The sequence below is a fragment of the Hyperolius riggenbachi genome, chromosome 7 (genome assembly GCF_040937935.1).
Source record: "Hyperolius riggenbachi isolate aHypRig1 chromosome 7, aHypRig1.pri, whole genome shotgun sequence".
Classification (NCBI taxonomy): domain Eukaryota; kingdom Metazoa; phylum Chordata; class Amphibia; order Anura; family Hyperoliidae; genus Hyperolius; species Hyperolius riggenbachi.
The window spans coordinates 191,843,578-191,864,182 of record NC_090652.1 but is presented as its reverse complement, the minus strand read 5'-3'; the positions used below and the strand labels follow the sequence as shown (position 1 = coordinate 191,864,182).

Sequence of the window (20,605 nt, the reverse complement as noted above, 5' to 3'; positions counted from 1 at the left end):
TATCTCAAAGCTGAGTCAGAGAGAGCATTGAGGTTCGGTTTTGGTATCAGGGCATCAGGAGAGCAAACTCAGTGCCACTTCAGAGAAGAGCCCAATCAGTTAGACTCGGTCAGTTGCCATTCAATAGAGATTGTAGATGGTGGTGTCGAGGTTAGTCCATCGGGAGGGGACCCTCTATCAGACCAAGCCAGTGAAGGGTCCACTCAGCCAGATCTAAGTGTTTGTCACCCGCACAATTATTGCAGTTTGGATTTCACAGGGTTGGCAATGTTCACCAGACCAATGCCTACTGGGCAACAGTAAAGGATCGGGTGACCTGTTGGGCAGCAAGGACAAACATAACTGTTTGCCAGACCACGTGAGACAGTGTGATTATTGTGACTCCCTCTACTGTGTGCTGGAGTGAGCACAATATTGCCAGACCACGTGAGACAGTGTGATTATTGTGACTCCCTCTACTGTGTGCTGGAGTGAGCACAATATTGCTGAATAACAAACATAAAACCTTGCTGTTTGCCAGACCACGTGAGACAGTGTGACTATTGTGACTCCCTCTACTATGTGCTGGAGTGAGCACAATATTGCCAGACCACGTGAGACAGTGTGATTATTGTGACTCCCTCTACTGTGTGCTGGAGTGAGCACAATATTGCTGAATAACAAACATAAAACCTTGCTGTTTGCCAGACCACGTGAGACAGTGTGACTATTGTGACTCCCTCTACTGTGTGCTGGAGTGAGCACAATGTTGCCAGACCACGTGAGACAGTGTGACTATTGTGACTCCCTCTACTATGTGCTGGAGTGAGCACAATAGTGCTGAATAACATCAGTAAAACCTTGCTGACCCTTGTGAAAATCAACAGAGGGGTGACGGGATTGGCTGACTCCAGTGTGCTTAGTGGTTCACACGGTAGCAACAGGGAGAGAACCTGTTGCTCAAGTTGCTCCCAGGCGAAACCAGAGATTGGCCATCTCTGGTGTGAGAATTGCTTGGAATTCAAGGGGAACACATAGTCCATATTATGGGGAATTCAATTGCTCAGAAGCGAGCGTCAAATCGCGGTGAGCCGCAGCATTTGACGCCGCGAGAAGAGATGTGTAGCAAGTATGGACCGTGGGTCTCCCGATACTTGGAGGACTGGGAGCGATGGACTAACCAGAAATATGCCAGAAAGGGAACTTTTAAACCAAAGGTGTGGGAAAATTTGTGGGATGTCCACAGGGTAAGGATGACTCGCCCAAACGAGCGAGAAGCATGGAGTAGGTGGATGATGGAGGCGATTCGCCGATCCGAAGACGTCACCATCATGACAGTAAAACAATCAGGCACAGGAGGGTCACCACAGCTAGAAGATGAGGGGACTGAAGACACTGATGTGCTGGATATGGGAGCACACCAGGCTTGGACAGCACTTATGTCCGGGTCTTCTCGTAGGCAGACTGATAAGGCCGTGTCTCAGCATGTGAAACACAGAGCTGCTGCAGAAGCTCTTGATGACAGTGCTGACACATAGCCACCAGTTGATCTCACTAAGAAAGAGGAAGTACAGGCACACAGCGACAACAGACAGCTAACGCAGACCTCATTAGAGACAACACACAGTAGCAGTGACAGGCTGGCCCACATACAACCTGACAGGGAGAGAGATGACTCTACATCTGTATGCCAATCCTCGTTGTATTCAGGACTGACTAATGAGTTAAACAAACCCACAGCTCCTACACAGCTAAGGGAGGAAACACCAACAGCCAGCCATGCAGGGTAAGTGACACTAACCCTTTTAAAAATGACATAAGTCTCCTTAATCAACCACAGATACAGCAAACTTCAAGTAGGCCAAGGAGCAGTGTCAACCTGTCACGATCTCCTGCTGCTCCTAGTTGGGAAGAGGGTCCTCAGTCACCTGAGCTTTTATTCCCCGTTAGAGAGCAAGTGCTATCAGATAATCAGGGTAACCAGACAGGTACTGTTAGACACCATATACCCTGGACTCCCGCAGAAATGAAGGGACTCCTGAGTACCATACCCCATCCAAGAACTGACCCTGCCAAATTTGCAAAGGGAATAATAGATACACAGACGTGCTACAAGGCCACATGGGGAGACATGTTTCGACTTATCAAAAGGGTGTGTGGGGAGAGGGACCTGAAAGAAATAGTCAGCAAGACATTTATACCGAGGGATGTGTCACAGGACTCCAGTGAAAAGGGATATTTTTGGACAAACGCTTTGGCAAACCAACTCAAAATTGTCTATCCACCTAGACCTCGTAGGCGAGGTTTGAGGGTATGTTACAGATGTGGAAGCCCAGGGCATTTCATCAAACAGTGTAGCTACACACCTCAGTCTAACTATAACTCAACACAGACAAATAGGGACACGGAGGCTGAGTTATCTGACTCTTCATCTGACTCTCCAGCTGACTAATGTGATTAGCTTTCAAAGGCAGGGGTCCTCCCATGATGGAAGGGCCCTCAACAGGTGCTTGTCAGTTTCTATGTATAAACTTCCTAGACCTGAATTGAAGGGCTGGACCTCCAGCCTTTCACAGATATTTATACAGCTTCAGTTATGTCAGGAATAGAGAGGGTAAGGACAAACTATGCATTAAACATTAGAGATGTGTGTATAATCATTACATAACCCATGTATACAAATTGCATGGACAAGTTGTCTCCTCTATTTCAGGTTCTAAATTCGGTGACAACTGGAGGGGAAAGGTTCTCTGGATCCATGCATCTCATTGCAAAAGAATACAGGAAAATAATTAAGGCAACTATGCCAACAGGGGCATTTATGTTAGTCTGTATGTTATGTCGTTTGTCAAGTGAATCCACAGGGACTGATAGTTAGCATGTCCCAAATCACCATCAGGAACCTTGGGTTCCACCCAAATCTTATGAAATATGGGGAATAAAAACCAAAAGGATGGGATCCATCCCACCTTCACAGGATAGAGTATAAACATGGGAAATTAGTGCCAAGATACACTGAATGGCATATCCTAGATGAACTTTGTGGCATTGCAGAATGATTCCCCCTTTCCAGGAGTATCCAAAACAGAAGTTGCAGGGAAGACCTGAGATTAATTTCTTTTTGACATATGTCCACGACAAAAATATACTTGACTGTGAGGGACATGAGGACCCTGAAGTAGACATATGTACCATGCTAGAAATTTTTTTATTACAGACCCAAATGACATAGATGACGACTCGAGCCACTTGACAGTGAAGATCTGAGGGACTTATCCAATTTAAACAATAGAACCTCAGTTGACCCATTGCCAGTAAGAAGTGACAAAGGAAAATTATATCCTGAAGACCCGACAAGAGGAGGGTATGACGACTGGAACATTATGTACATGGTATATAATGTTGGAGAGACAGGACAGTATAGGAAAATATTCTATGACCAACCCAAACCGGTGCAAGGTACTTTGTTAAATAAGTGTCATAACCTAGCAGATGGGATTATGGAGTTCCGAGTACATTGGAACTGTAAACCCTCTGACATACTTGACTCAAGAAAGAATTATGGTTGGACTGAACTGAAGTGTAGTCAAACAAGTCGCCTAGTATGAAGACACTGAAAAAGTCAGACTTGGTGCCTATTTTAGCACCCTGGTATTGCATGTACAAACAGATGCGGAAAGTAAGTCATTTGAACACACCACACCTAAAGAAGGTATAACAGTACGTCAGTATATGGTCAGAATTATGAGAGAGGCCTGTACATCAGACATTGAAGGTCATTGTATTATTGACACAGCGTACTGGTCATCAAATCAGTATCTCTCCTTCAATGGACCAAACCCTTGGAGGTGGGATGTGCTGTGCAATGGGATAGATGCACCAAAGGTAAATGAATGGATGTATGGGATTCCCATGTCTGAGGGATTGAGGGGAGTGTATCATACCACGGACTGGAAAGATTCTCATGGATGGGGAGAGTCCAGTTCCTGGTATGAGCAACCTGTCGATAAATAAAAAGGGATGGTACACATGGGAAGGAAAAGATAAAGTATGTGTAACTGTAGTTCAAGTAGAATGGGAAAAGGATGTTGTGGTCCATGATAAGGTGAGTTCAGACACATGTGAGGTCCCAGCTGTTAAAGCGGCGGATCTAATTGTTCCCCAATTAGCCGCACCACAGGCAGTGTTGGTGGGTACTCAGTTTGTTCTGTACACATGGAGAGTAACCCTAACTGACTTTAGGGTGAGTGCATGAGACAGGAGGTGTGGTGGGTATGTCAAAAATCAGATATACATGCTGAAAGGGTGGTTGGAATCAGGATATAGCCACAATAAAGTAAAAAGGGATTTGATGGGTACAGCACTAGGGGCTGGGGGTCTCGGTTTGGGAGCTTTTTGAACACTATGGATTTAGAGGGGCTACAAAATAAACTTGGAGGGTTGGCTCAGCATGTAGGGGAGGGAGTGAAGACCCATTTTGATATAAATCATCTATTGGAGAATTTACAATATGACCACATTGATGCTACAGCATCACTGTCAGAAGTAATGAAGAAGAAGTTCAAGGGTTTAATTGCAGGTCTGTTTAAACATTCAGAAGACGTCCAGTTGGCATTATCATGTACGCAGGTTCAATCTGAACTTTCACAAGATTTAAAGCTAATGATAACCTCGCTGCACGCTGGCCATTTTCCTATAAATTTACGTAAACAGGCTGAAAGATCTGTCCTTGATTTTGCAAGACACATGAAAAATGGTGGCTTACTCAGTTCCATGGGTGTCAGAGCCTCACAGGCACTATTTCCTTCTTAGTGCCTGTTGCTGGCAAAGAATACCAAGCTTATGCAGTGGTAAATCTGGGTTCTATTCTATCTGAAGGTGCGGGTTTTGCACTCCTGGGTTAACCATGAAATTTAGTGCTGTATGAAGAAGGGAAGCCCAGATTAGTAGATACATATGGGCACTGGAAAAAGGAAAATGTTCTCTTATGTCAAGGACAACAAAATATAATTTTGAGACAGCAACGCTGGGACAAGGAAGGATAATGTTTGATGGACGCAACAAAAAAGGTGCCGAGCAGGATGAAATGTCTGGGACAGGGTTATTGGTGCTGGTATCAGATGGAGAATGTCACTTCTTATGCAGTGTACACATTGAATTGTACTCAAGGTAGAACACTGACCCGAGGGGTGTACTGCACCATTGGCCCAGTCCTAGGGATAGATCTGGCACAGCCAGAAGGGCGAACACCCATAACACCTGAAAAGAGACTCGACATCAAACCTGATACACCTGTCTATTTACAAAAAGATTCCTTTAGGGTGTGGAGCAGAATTGAAAGGGTGGTTATTGGATTTTGGGAAAAAGGATGAGATCATACAAACTCTCGGAGCTTCAGAAAGGCAAGCAACTGTGCTCCTGGAGCATAATCGTGAGAAACTGTTACAGGTCTCACATGCCCTTGAGCAAGATGCTAGTGTGTCCTGGTGGGAAAGCTTATTCGGGTATAGTCCAAAAGCAAGTGCCTTTCTGAATCTCATGCTCAACCCAGTAGTGGTACTAATAGCCCTTACCGTATTGTTTGACCTTTTTCAGTTATTCATGTTTTGTAAAATGAAGAGGTTGAGCCCAAGGATAAATAAGAAATAAAAAGAAATTCAGGGATGTTTTAGTGGTGGTATCCCCGGATGACGAATATGGATAAATGTTGTGTAATCATGGCAATTTTACCCCAATCCCTTGTAGTTAAATAGTGTGAATGGACACGAGTGACTGGAAATCGTAGGGTCCTCCAGCGATGGAGAAAACAAGTTAACATAGGTATGAATGAAACTGATAATTATACAGACTCTTCTTGAACCGGAAGCCAGCGGTCAGACTGCTGAGCTAGGGGCGGGAGGAGTCTGTTAGAAGTGAGAGGGTAGATTTATTAGGCATTGTAATCCCCTATGTGTTATTATTGAACAAATATGATATGGCTCTATTTAAAAAAAAAAAGAGTAAGGGGCCACAGACACCTGGGGCTTGGTACTGGGACTTTATAAAAAAAAAAAAAAAAAAAACTTTTTCCTCTGTCCTGCAGACATGTTCTTGTGTTTTCCTTGTGCACCTGGGCAACAACCACATCAATCACCCTCTAGTTCTACCTTAAGATCTACCTCAGAAGACTTAAAGGGGTCCTGGCTTATCACCAAGAAGACACCTAAGAGACTTGTTGTCCATAAGTGTGGCACCTACCTCATGATTTCAACTCTACCTCATGTGTCATCATATAACCTGTTATTCTACAAACCAGTGGCAAGAGGTCCCAAGGATGTGAGGAAAGAAACCCCAGCTGGACAGGTGACAGCAGCTGAATCCTTGGTAAGACATCGCTCCACATCAAAAAGGAGCACTCTTCATCCTGGTATGACACTTTGCTTCAATGGAGGACCTCAAGGAACCTTTTCTGACTCACCCTGAGGAGAGACACAATAATGCTCTCCCAGGGTGCACCACCCAACTCAGAGTTTTGGCTAAGGGTGCGGCTCTGGGGAGGGAGAAGATACTACAATGCCATCCGGTGATATCAGCTGGGGCCCCCCACCAAAGGACCAAGGAAAAACTTTTGATATAAGTAGTTCACAGGGATGAACTAGAGGAGGGAGTGACAAAGCTGTGATACCTGTCTTTATTGTATAACGGACATTTTGTTCTAAATTAGCTCCATTTGGTGATATATGAACAAAATGTGTTAGAAGAAGGCCACATGATGTGTACGTGTTCAGGGACACTTGTTACTCTTGAATATGTCATAATTGTAGATTTACCGTTATTTTGCAATGTCCTAGCTTCCTTGACTTTTAGTGGAAAAGGGGCCCCACAGACAGATTTAGACAAGTGATGTGTTGTCCAGACTGAACCACTTCCCCTTGTGAGCTTAAACAGAAGGTTGAGTAAGAGAACAGTGGGTGGTGAAACTCATTATAATATGGGTGGAGAGTTCTAAGAATTAAATGTTAACTGCTTCATGTCTGCACTGATTATTGAACTGTGATTGGTTTTTGTAACACTGACAAATATCCTGGCCAGCCCCAGGGAGTGTATATTTTTGCATACTTGTAACCCTATAAAATCTGCTGTGTGCTAATAATCTGTAGCATTACTCTGATGATGCCTGTATCAACGGCCCTTGATGCATGAATAAATGTGTTGTCTATTTGACGAGGTGTGTCCGAGTCTTCCCTGTCCTTAAACATCTTGGACACAAGGAAGGCCGCTCATTGCGGCCTTCCTTGTTTATTCTGGGCGCCGGAGGCGATCGGAAGAACGCCTCCGGAGCGCCCTCTAGTGGGCTTTCATGCAGCCAACTTTCAGTTGGCTGCATGAAATAGTTTTTTTTTAATTTAAAAAAAACCCTCCCGCAGCCACCCTGGCGATTTAATCAGAACGCCAGGGTGGTTAAAACACTGCAAATGCAGCGCAGGAGACTTGGGCACAGCCGGAACCACCATAGACCGTAATAGGAATTATGGCTATAGCGGCGCACAGTCAGTATCTTCAGCGCCGTCAGAAGACTGAGCTGAAGTTACTTTGAAAACACTAATTCGGCCTCCAGTAATAGCTGGAAGACAAATTGCATCATTCCGCACTATCAAGGTGCACCTAGAGTGGGAATAGTATGCAACGCTTCAGACGCAGGACTTTAACATATGTATCTCTGCCTCATTGGACTCCACATACAAAGAAAGTCACAACTCACCACCCATTACGTTTATACAGGTTAATTAAATCATCTCTAAAGCCTGGTACCAACTCAATTAATATTGGCCAATCACTGACCAATTTAACCACCACCATGTAGTAAGAGGGTTTACACAATCTGCTCATAGCATTCATTATCTGTTGACCCTCTACAGAAGGTGGTAAAATTGGTCAGTGATTGCGCAATCACAACTGAAAGGGTGTACCAGTCATAAGCTTGTAGATTGTGCAGATGATTTTGTAGGCTAGCTACTTGGTTGGATTGTTCAGTGCATGCTGTCCCTGTGTGAACATTACACCCGGTCACCATGTTTTGGAATGATTTCCCAACACAACCAACACTTTGGGTCCTGTCTGAAGTGGAATAACAATGCACCTGAGGTTTAAAGCCAGTTCTTGTGCTGCCCTGATCAGTGTCGTTCTCTCCCACAGCCCAGCCCTTTCTTGCTCTTAGCAGGATTTTCAAGTCTTAAACATTTCAGCACATAATTTTTTGGTTTCATTGTACCGATATACTTGTGGGTGCTCTTTGTTTCATTCAATACAGTGTCAGACACCCTGATCTCTGACTCCCATTGGGATTTGGATAGGAATATTCTTTTCCCAAGTTCTTCAACCCTTGCTCTAAAACCAATGCAAGATTCTCTAGGGCAGATTTCTCTGAAAACACAGCAGCTGAAAGAGAAGCAGGGCCCCGATTGTAAGGTCAGACAACATCTTTTCAATGTTATAACCCCGGTTATTAAAATAGTTGTACAAACAAGATCTATCTGTGGTACACACATGCTACACACTTATCTGTCATGTTCATACTGAACAGAATTACATGTGTATAGTGGAGGAAGATATGAAAAAGCTCCATTCATCACTGAATGAAGTGATGGCAGGACTTTGGAAACACTATCTCATAGGTCTAGAAATTTAAGCTACATACAGATGTTAGATCTTTATCATTAAAGCAAAACTGTCATGCCTGGTACACACCATGCGATTTCCCATCAGATGGATGAATAATTTCAGGCAGATCCGATCATTTTTCTTATCGATTTTCTGATCACTTCTATGGAAATCGCTCAGCAATACGATCGGAAATCAGATCTGTCAGAAATTGATTTGACCCATCTGATGGGAAATTGCCAGGTGTGTACCAGGCTTCATGCATTAAATAAAAAATCAATTATTTTTATCTGGTAAACAAGGATGCTTAACCAGGCAATCCAAAAGTTAAAAATCACTCGTTGATAAAAGATCATTCCCCAGTTTACGTGGCTCTTATTTGATACATTGCTGCAGAAAGAAGTTACAGGGCATGCGGTTTTTTTTTGTTCTTTACTCTCCCCTCAGACTTAACTAATGCAGCCTGATTGGCTGAAGCCTCTTCTGTTTTACCCTCCCACACCTCTGTTCCTCTCCGATTGTAGCTTGAGAAGCATGAGAAAGATTGGCCAGAGTCACACAATGGGGTAAATTCATAAAAGGCTGTGCGGTAAAGAAAATTTGGTCGGGAAAATACCGCACTCGGTATCTTAGACTTTTGTGTGCCAATTCATATCATAAACATTTTCACAGCTGCGCTAGAAGTGTGGTGATTTACCGAAGTAAACTCTCGACAACATCAAAAGAGTAGCTGCTCGAGTTGTTACATTCCTGTTCTCCATGCAGAGACAGCATTACAATAAAAAAAAGGCATCCCAACTTCCCTTTATATGTGCATGTTTTGTTATACTGCCTCTGCTTGCCCTGAAACTGTATTAGTCTTTCTTAATCTATTTAATCTCCACAGCTTAGAAGAAGAACTTCAAGAAACTTTACACATGCCAGGCTTTGTGATGTTCACCTCCAGCAAATACACATCTTGAAAACAGGAACCCAAGAGGCTAAGCCTTAAGCCCCATCTACACGATACGATTCTTTATAAGATTCAATTACGATTCTATTTACAATCCGATTAAATCCAACATGTCCGATCAGGATTCGATTCAATTCAATTCAATTTGCCATTGCAAAACAATGGCAAATCGAATTGAATCAAATCGAATCCCAATCGGACATGTTGGATTTAATCGGATCGTAAATAGAATCGTAATTGAATCGTATAAAGAATCGTATCGTGTAGATGGGGCTTAAGATATTCAGGGGAAGCCTTATTTGTTCCGCTCTGCTGCTGCCTGGGGGAAGATATCACTGCTTCTGCATGTGAGTCACACAGTCCTGCACAGACTTGCTCTCTTATCACCTCTTCAAAGCAGGCACTATCCTTCCGTGCCATTATCACCTGTTCTAATCTTTGTGAATTGATACTGACATGTGTTGAGGTAATTACCGCACAAGTCGGTAATTTACCTCAATGCTCGGGAATTTCAGCTGTCAGCTGTTTTCTGCATTACCGAATTAAGTAATGCTTTATGAATCGACCCCAATGACAATGCTCTTACTATTGCAGAGCACGGTGGGAGTGTCTGAAGACTGTTTGCATTGGCCGTCGTCCTCTCAGAGTAAGGGAGGATATGACATCAGGATTGGATTAAGAGTCACAGATTCCAAAATGTTAAATACTTGAAACAGTTTTCTCTTTACTATACAAAACTCACTGAAATCAAAATGTGGACAGTGTAATACATATGTGATGTACGTTGAGCAAGTATTTATCTACGGTACTTATATAGCACTAGGGGAATAAATGGTATTATCCTGGTTTAAAACTTCCTACTTATATAGGTGTTTTTTTTTTGAGATAGTATGGGTAATAGTTCCTCTTTAAAGAGAGTCTGAAGCGAGAATAAATCTCGCTTCAGACCTCATAGATAGCAGGGGCACGTGTGCCCCTGCTAAACCGCCGCTATCCCGCGGCTTAACGGGGGTCCCTGATCCCCCAAATCCCCTCCGTAATGCGGGGGAGCGCTTCCTGGTTGGGGCAGGGCTAACCGCCGCAGCCCTGCCCCACGCGCATCTGTCAGCGCGTATCTCCACCTCTCCCCCGCCCCTCTCAGTCTTCCTTCACTGAGAGGGGCGGGGGAGAGGCGGAGATCCGCCGCTGATAGACGCGACTGGAGGCAGGGTTGCAGCCGTTAGCCCTGCCTCCAGGAGCGACCAAGTCTGCGACCAAGTGTCGCAGTGGGGGGTTTGGGGGTGAAGGGACCCCCGTTTAGTGGCGCTATTGCGGCAGTTTAGCAGGGGCACACGTGCCCCCGCTAACTATGAGCTCTGAAGCGAGATTTATTCTCGCTTCAGAGTCTCTTTAAAGTCTGAGGCAAAAAAAAAAAAATATATAAAAATTTGTGGCAACTGAGCCCATACCTAGGTGTCCGATTTATCCCGTGAGGCTCAGTCTACTTATAAATTACTCCAGTAGTGGACGTGACTTTGAGCAAGTCACTCCGCTTTGTTTGTGAGCATGAGAGAGGATGGACAGAGCAGAGGAACTGGGACACTGTGCATGCGCAGAGCAAAAAAAAATGCAGTTTGAAGGTCGCTGTCACTACGACAGCACTTTATAAGCAGACAGAACCTCATATGGTAGGACAGACACCAAGGTAACTGTCTATACACACACGGCATCTGTTTCTCCCATTTTTTTTCGGTATTTTCTTTAAGGTCAATAATGCAATCTTTCTGGGTGGAAATTTTACATCAATACAACTGCATACATCACAAAGTGATCAATACGGTTCACTAAACAAGTGAACCACTGTCATTCTTGCTGAAAGGGTGTTCTCTTGACTGTCACGCTGTGGAGTTTGTATTGTGCTTGCTCATAAGATATTTATTTTTTTCCTAGGGGGAGGGGGTTGGGTTGTAATAAAGGAATTAAATCTTTCTACCTTTTATTTTACACGGTAAAATGAGAAAGAGGGAAAAAAAAAAAAACCAGTAAGCTGTATTGTAACGATTGAGGAATTATCTCCGTGGTGAGCGCACAACAGAACCCAGCTGTGGTGCAATGCACCTGTAGAGGGAGAATTCCCACCAGCAGATGAAGCTGTGGAGTGCAGAGGAATAAACCCTCTGTACTGCCACAGATGCCAGGTAGGAATTGTACGAAGGGAAGCAATACAGGGCACCAATCTAGTCGCCACCTGGTGACAGTGAACACACAACAGCGAAGACCAAGTGGGAAAGTAATCGCAAGAAATGGTGATTGCTAACAGCGACACAAGACTGAGTAAAGACAGAGCATAGACTTAGTAAGAAAGACACAGCAAACAATGATCAGAACGCCAAAAAATAAACGCGGTCGCCCCACGAGAAGCGCAACAGCGACAAAACACGTCACCCTGACTAACAAATGAACCCAGAAACACAAACAAACAAATAACAGAAACGCTTGCTAATCGGTTGCCTTACCTCAGGCAACAGCAAGCGTTTGCTCCGGACAAACAGACAACAGGAATAAGTCAGATCGGATCCACTGCTCTTCCGCAAGAGCGAGTGCAATCCGCACAACAAGACAGACAGAAGGAGTAACCAGCAGCAACCACAGCAGAGGTTAAACTCCAAGACAGAATACAGAGAGATCCACCGCCTCTAACGCTAGGGCGAGTGCGATCCAAACAGACAGAACGATTCACTACCGCCAACCGCTGGCGACAGTGCAATCGCAAGGACAAGACAAAACCGAATAGGCAGTACAAATAATAACACAAACCTGACTGCACTAAATAGGAATGCAAGGAGCACTCCAAGGATAACTACTCTAAGCTAGCAATAATAGCCTACAATGAGCAGAGGGCTGAGACTCCAGGTAAGCTAGCAGGAACAAACCTTCATGACCAGCAGAGAATTCTGGGAGGAAATGGCATTTATACTGCAAGCCATCAAAGGAAGCAGCTAAGTAATTTGCATGACAAGTGGATGCAAATTCCTCACCAGAACAATAACTCTGAAACTTGCAGAGTGAAGACAGGTCTCTTTTCCAGGGACCTGCAGCATTCAGACCTAAAAAATGGTCAAAAAGCTGTCTGTGCAGACAGCAGAGCAGATCATTACATGTATACTACACTGTCTAGAATAGATCATGGAGAAATACCAGGGAGAAGGAAGAAAAAAAAAATAGCTAAGCGGTTTCACAGTGCCGATGGCCATCCACTGCCCCAGTATGAGGCTGCACAGGAATTGTCAAACATGTTCAGGCCATACCACATAAAGCCATCAAATGTTGCACTCTCTTACTGCCAGGCAAAGTTGTAAAGTCAAAATAGGGTCTGTGGCCTACTAAGGCCCCAATTCATAAAGCACTGTCAGGAAATAGCAGCTAGTTATGATGCTGATAAGGATAACAGGAACATATTTCTTTCATTTTTCTGACTGTATCATATGTGATGTCGGCTACAGCCATTCTGGCTTTGGGGAAAGCTGTGTTTGCTACAATAGGAAGTACTTTTGAGTTTCTGTATGCAGTTCCTCTGAGAGTGGGTCACTGCTAATTGGGTTGTCTGCATAGCTTTTGAACTCTGACATGTAGACACCCAATTGTCGCAAAAGACAATCAGACTAATTGAATCTGCCAACTTCATAGGCCATCAGGAAACTGTCATTTACATATGACAGCCTGATGGAATGTTGAAAAGCCTCACTTCACAATCTTTTGATGTATGGACTAGACCTGTGGAACTGTAGACGTTTGCCTATGGGAATTGGATTTTGAACGAACACAGGATTGCTTTGAAGTCTGCAAAGTGTGACAGGAAAAGCCTTGAAATTCACATGTCACAGCTAGCCCAGATGTGACAAGAGGCTCGGCAGACTGATGTCAGTCTGGGAAATTGCGTTAGTTGTGGGACTAGTACCCTCAGGCACCAAATGGGCCTATTAGAACCTGCACAGGTCGTTCACAACTGGTAGCTCTCTGGAGATAGCAAAGACGCTAGGGCTGCCCGACTACTGGTCGAAAGCGGCATTCTCCCGCCAATGACGTTCAAACAACGCTGGTAACGTTTATTTTTCCCCGTTTATTTTGGTAAGCAAATAGCTTTGGGTGTATCTGAACTTTTATTTTGTAACTTTTTACTTTGGTTTTGTAAATCTTTTGTATATTTTCTGCATTGTTCCACTTTTTTCCTGGAATATTAAATCGTTATTTAATATGTTTGACTTCTGCTGTACTAAGCTAACACTCATAGCCTAGAAGAGAAACTGTGTACAAGTCCATGCCTGATTGTATGATTGAGCAACCCTACCGTATAAGATTGTAATTGCATTGTGTGTACGGGCACTGTTGCGCTCGACAGCAGAGTGGCTAACCGTATCGTTCGGAATGACTGTTAGTGGTTTTGCTGCACTACAGTGTAACTTGCATTACAAGTCAGTGCCTGATTGTGCCGTGTTACAGTACAACTGGTACTGTGTGTGTGGGCGTGGAGTTCCCGTAGTCGGCCTAAAGCGCAACCCGATTATGAAAACGCGGATTGCGCGCTGAGCACTCGACAGCCGAGTGGACGTGTCTAGCAACAGCTAGTGGTGGTAGTGAGAAGTGTTTGAGGGGTCCCAGCCTTGTTTTTAGCTTGAATAAGGCGGCTCCCCGATTGATCTGGTCAACCCCGCAGTCGGGAACCGTATACGCAGGCGTGCCTGTTCCTGACAATTACTGCATAGGGTAATGCCAAAAACTGACATTTTCCTAAATGCTGTGTAAAATCAGCAATTCATAAAGGCAGTTACCGAATGACAAGCAGAAATTACTGAGCAGTGAGGTAAATTACTGACTAGTGCAGTAAATACCTCAACAAATGTCAGTAAGGTCACATTCACAGTGCCACGTAGCAGAGCTGCATTATAAAGTCTTATAACGCAGCTTACCGCACTGCAATGCTAATCCTATGGGCCGTTCACAGTGCGACATTAAAGTCGCGTTGGAAAATGTTGCGTTGTGGTAACTCACTGCTTGCAGTGTGTTACCCCTCAACGCACACACATTGAGACCAACGTTGCATTAAAATGCAACGTCCCACTGTGAATGTGACCTAAATGTCAATTCATACAGATTAGAACATGCAGTAAAGCCCAGAAACGTGTGGCGATTACCTCTAGCTCTGATGTGTCAGAAACCAGCTTCATGTGCAATAACATGACTAACAGAAGCAGAGAGCCAATAGGAACAGCCTCTCTCCTGCAAGTCCCTCTGAGGGCTGGTGCACACCGAGGGGCTTTTTCAGCGTTTCTGCAGCCGCTTGCGGCTGCGGATACGCTTGGTCAATGTATCTCAATGGGGTGGTTCACACCAGAGCGGGAGACGTTTTGCAGAAACGAATCCTCCCGGGGTGAGGCATTTTTTGGATTGCGGATGCGTTTCTGCCTCAATGTAAAGTATAGGAAAAACGCAAACCGCTCTGAAAGACGCCTGTTCAGAGCGGTTTTGCCGGCGTTTTTGTTACAGAAGCTGTTCAGTAACAGCTTTATTGTAACAATATATGAAATCTACTACACCAAAACCACAAAACGCTAGCTGAAACGCTACAGAAAAAGAAAAAGCGTTTCAAAATCTGCTAGCATTTTGCGGATCTGCTAGCGGTTTTTGGTGTGCACCAGGCCTAACATACTGATACTTTCTAGAGTGAGAGACAAGCTTCTCTACCCCCCTAGGAAGTGGGAGAAGAGAGCCTGCACAAAAGATTTCCTCTGCAGCCCTTCAGACGTTAAACCCTTTAAGTTCCTGTTTGAACATGCGGTAGAGCAAGTGAGGAAATCTAAGAATGGCCTGTCTTCTGCTTCTTGGAGGTTCAACTAAACTCTGGCCATTAATCTCCCTGGCGACGATTTTCAGATTTAGGATCTAAAATCCGCACACATTTTGTGATAAAAAGCTTTTAGACCCTTAAAAAAAAAAAAAAAAAAAAAAAAACGGGAAAAAAAAAATATATACCACAGAGATCTGCAGCAGCTCCTGCACATAACTTACTGAGGCAATGGATTACGCTCTCAGATGCGGATTTCTTTCCCAAGTCAGACTCGGGATTACCACCAAGGAGGTTAAATAAAATGTTAAAAGAAAAAAAAAAAAAGTATAGATTCAGAGGGCGTAGAACAAACATGTACATCTAAGGCTCAACACACACCATACAATCTTGGTTGTTCAATCTTACCACTTTCATTTAGTGTAAGAGCTTATCCTATCAATCATTCAAGGTATTTTCAATCTGTTGGCCCTTATACTACATAGATTTGATAAATTTGTACAACCAAGATTGTATGGTGTGTGTTGAGCTTTAAAGGGATGCCTTGTGCGAGAACAGCATGTAACAAAACAGACTGCTTGCTGCTGATCTACTGTTACCTAAGAGGATTTTGTGAATTGAAGCCATAATTTTCAAAGTTACCAAACTTTTACCACACCTGTGACTAGGAAACCTAAGTCTAAAATACCAAATGCATTATTTTGATAATTTTTTTCATTGCACATCCCTTTATGAATTGGGGCCTATGTATGGCTGAACCTAGATTGAAGTGCAGAATACCCTACATTTGTTAGTTAGTGTGCCATATTAATACTGTAGCGCTTGGCAGCTCAATTCTAAAACACCAATCACGATTGGAAATTCAGACATAATCGACTCCGACCTTGTATGCAGTCTTGGTGTGCTGATAGATGGGGAATTGAGCTTCATAAACCAAATTACGTCTGTAGTCAAATATTCCTACTTCATCTGAGGAATATTGCAAAAATTAAACGTCTCATTACCCCAGAGGTCCTTCCAACCCAAGTTTACGCCTTCATCACATCACAGCTGGGCTATTGTAATGCCCCTATGCAGGCCTCCCAAACAAGGACCTGCATCGCCTGCAACTAGTACAAAATGCTGCTGCCAGATTACTAACAAACCAGCCTCACCACTGTCACATTACACGGATTCTTCGCTCACTGTACTGGCTACCTGTAAAATGGAGAATACTCCTCAAGATTCAACTAAAATCCTTACATAATCTTGATACACGAAGGACTTGCTGAAACTGCACCACACCTCTCACAACATAAGATCAGAAGGATCCATAAATTTGGTCACTCCCATACTGCACCTCAAAACCTTTGGAGTCAGATCTGTTTCATACTGCCCCCACCATTTGGAATTCCCTACCACACCCAGTAAAGACAGCCCCCATCCCTGGAGTTATTCAAATCCAGAATGAAAAGCCACCTGTTTAGCCTGGCATTTGTGAATTTACAGAATTCTTCCTCTGTACCACAATCTACCAATCAACCAATTACTGGTCTGAGCCATACTTATGCGCTTTGAGTCTTACGGGAAACAAACGCTTTACAAATGACATTTGTTCTTGTTACTAGCTCAATTGAGGAGATGACTAAAGACATTCCTTGTGCAGTTTAGGTCTCTCTTTTGGTACAGTTTCATCAGATGTGCATTTAGGCAAAAAGTTCATCTTCCAACAACAAAAACAGAAAGAAAAAAAATTGTCATGCAACTGACCATACATTTACAAATTCTGAAGGCATGGCTGACATGCTGCCACTGCCATTGACTTTACTGTAATGCAGAAGAACGCCTGATGACCTCATGATTGAAATCTTAATGGTATTAACTGTAATTTCATTGTGTGGCTATATTTGGAAAATATGCATTTTTCGGGGGTTTTTTTCCCTGTAGATTTAAAGAGTAACTTGTCAGGCTGCAAAAGCGAATTTAAACCTCTATTCTCCTGTGTTAAACAGTTTAGAAGGAAGCCAAAAAGGCAATACTGAAGGTAAAAATCTCTTACTTTGATGTTTGCTGAATAGCAAGCCTCTTTATTCCCAAGCTCCTAAGGAGGCCGGCAGGCCGCATAACAGATACTGCAGAGCATGCTGGGGCTGCTTCTTCTCCCTACTGCACTCCCTTGGTCCTCCCCTTCATTTCCCTATCCCGCCCTAAGGCTGCTTTCACAGTGGGAAGTTACAGGCTCATGTTACAGCAGCTTGTAACTTGCAGCCCAACTCACAGCACTGAAAAATCAATGTGCTGTTCAGTGCACATGTTCTGTTAGAGTATACTGTACAAGTCCGCTATTGTTCCTAGCCACATGGCTAACATTCACTGCACAGTAGTGTTGTCTGGATCATGTAGGATTAGGATCTTTTTTGAGAGTCGAATCATCAGAGATCCGGTTCATAGTGGATGTCTGGAAGAAACAGGAACTGCTTCTCTCACTTTGTTGAAAATGATTCAAAGATTCGGTTCAAAGATCCAGATTTTTTCAATGATCCGATTCAAATCAGTGACAGACAATATGCCCCATTAGACCAGAGACTGGTGGGAGTGTCTGAGGGCTGGAACTTGGGAGGGCTAAAGAATCATCAATCAGGAAGCAGGGTAAGGGAGGATATTACATCACAATTGGCTTCATACAAGACAGTCAAACATGGAACCTGCCATGAGCATCAATCTCTGCAAATACTATATAAAAATTCTGTGAAATCCAAACGTGGATAGTGAAATGCATATGTAATGTAAGTACAGCCAATATTTAGCTACTGATCTATGTGTTTTTTTCTCTGAGACCCTATACCTAACAGCTCCTCTTTAAAGAGGAGCTGTTAGGTAGAAGGTCTCAGAGAAAAACACATATCAGTAGCTAAAGATTGGCTGTACTTACATTACATATGCATTTCACTATCCACGTTTGGATTTCACAGAATTTGTATATAGTATATGCAGAGATAGATTCTCCTGACAGCTCATGGCAGGCTCCATGTTTTTCTGTCAAATGTGTCGTCATGTCCTGCCTGCTTCCTGATCACAGAAAAGCTCGTACTGAATAACACAGTGTGCAGTGAATATTAATGAGCCATGTGGCTAGGAACAATAGCTGACTCCTGCAGTGTACTCTGCCCGGAGATTTATCAGTGCTACGCGCTGGACTGATTACAAGCTGCTGTAATGTCTCATTAGCAGCCGAGGGGAGGGCCCCAGAATGCTTTGCAGTTTAGTATGCGGCTTGCGTCCTCTTGGGTCTATAACAGCCTTGCTGATAAGCACACATCAAAGGTAACTGAGATTTGTATCTTCACTAATGCCTTTTGGCTTCCTTCTAAACTGTTTAACACAGGAGAATAGAGGTTTAAATTAGCTTCTGCAGCCTGACAGTTACTCTTTAAAGGAAAGACATAAATGCTTTGCCTGTATGACACGGTAAAAACTGTTGAACAGAGAATACATCCAGTAACTCCCTTGATGCATAGATAAATATGCCTGCCTTTACATCACTCTTACTTCAGATGTACTTTGAGGTGGGGGGACCCACAACCACCACACCAGAACATCTGCATATAACTATTGCATTTAGTTTTATGGTATTTTAAAAACAGTTCATGTAAACGAGGCCTTTAAAGACACTATTCAGTCTGAAACAAAACATAGCATGAATTCTGGTTTCTTAAGAAGTTATGATCTACCAGATGTTTTTTTTGTAACGCCCCTTCCAAGCCTAGTGTGTTAGCCAGCTTCCGTAGTGTTGCACCCGCAGGAGACATGATGTGACGCTCCTGTGACACTCTTACACAGAGTAAGTAAACGGCAGAAGCCGGCACACCCTGTGGAGGGCGAATTACAGAAAAACCAACCAGCAGCTCATAACTTTTTATGGGAACGTTATACATGCAATGTTTATGCTAGATTTTTTTTTTTTTTTTTTTTTAAATCGGACCTGAACTTAGAACTTCCTCTTTGCTCTAAACGATACACAACAGCATAACATTTAGAGAGGAACTCCAGTGAAAATAATGTAATAAAAAATGCTTCATTTTTACAATAATTATGTATACATGATTTAGTCAGTGTTTGCCCATTGTAAAATCTTTTAAATCCCTAATTTACATTCTGACATTACATGGCGACATTTTTACTGTTGGCAGCTGAAATAGCTGCTGCATGCTTTTTTGGCAGTTGGAAACAGCTGTAAACCGCCATTTCCCACAATGCAACAAGGTTCACAGACAGGAAAGTGCCAGGAGTACCACAGTCCTCGGAGTTTCTTGTGGGAGGGGTTTCACCACAATATCAGTCATAAAGCGCCCACTGATGGTCTGTTTGGGAAAAGGAAGGATTTCTCATGTAAAAGGGGGATATCAGCTACTGGATTGGAATAAAGTTCAATTCTTGGTCGGAGTTTCTCTTTAAAGGGGAACTGAAGAGAGAGGTATATGGAGGCTGTCATGTTTATTTCCTTCTAATCAATACCAGTTGCCTGGCAGCCCTGCTGGTCTATTTCTCTGCAGTAGTATCTGATTAAAACCAGAAACAAGCATGCAGCTAGTCTTGTCAGATCTGACTTATAAGTCTGAACCACTGAAACACCTGATCTGCTGCATACTTGTTCAGGGGCTATGGCTAATAGTATTAGAGGCAGAGGATCAGCAGGGCTGCCAGGCAACTGGTATTGTCTAAAAGGAAATAAACATGACAGTCTCCATATACCTCTCTCTTCAGTTCCCCTTTAAAGGAAACCAGAGCTGAGGAAAGAGAAAAAAAAAAAAGTTTTATACATACCTGGGGCTTCCTCCAGCCCCATGCGCTCAGATCGCTCCCACGCCACCGTCCTCAGTCTTCTGTATCTGGTCCCGTTACTTCCTCCAGTCTGACGCAAGTGAAGTGCGCTATTTACGTATCTATCCAGCAGCCGCCAAAGAGATATATAGAGGGCGCACTTCTCTTGCCAGACTGGGCGCGACTGAAGTAATGGGACCCAGTACAGAAGACTGAGAAGACGGAGGACTGCGGCGTGAGAATGATCCGAGTGCATGGAGCTGGAAGAAGCCCGATGTATAAAACTGTTTTTTCCTCAGCTCTGGTACACTTTAAAGAAAAAAAAAAATTTCTTTGGTACAGCTGATACAAATTCTACAATAAATCTGCAGTGCTTCTACTTCCTGCTTTCAAGGAAGCAGACTTATCGTTAA

The 20,605-nt window shown here is 43.5% G+C and overlaps 1 protein-coding gene and 1 long non-coding RNA gene across 4 annotated transcripts in view; one reads left to right on the top strand and one right to left on the bottom strand.

The window, feature by feature from the left end:
• Positions 1–20,605, bottom strand: part of SF3B1 (splicing factor 3b subunit 1) — a 315,589-nt gene that overhangs the window by 206,621 nt on the left and 88,363 nt on the right. The window lies entirely within an intron of this gene.
• Positions 1,462–7,182, top strand: LOC137524740 (uncharacterized). Its single transcript, XR_011022772.1, has 2 exons — positions 1,462–1,765; positions 6,062–7,182. It is a non-coding gene; the product is annotated as an uncharacterized lncRNA (long non-coding RNA).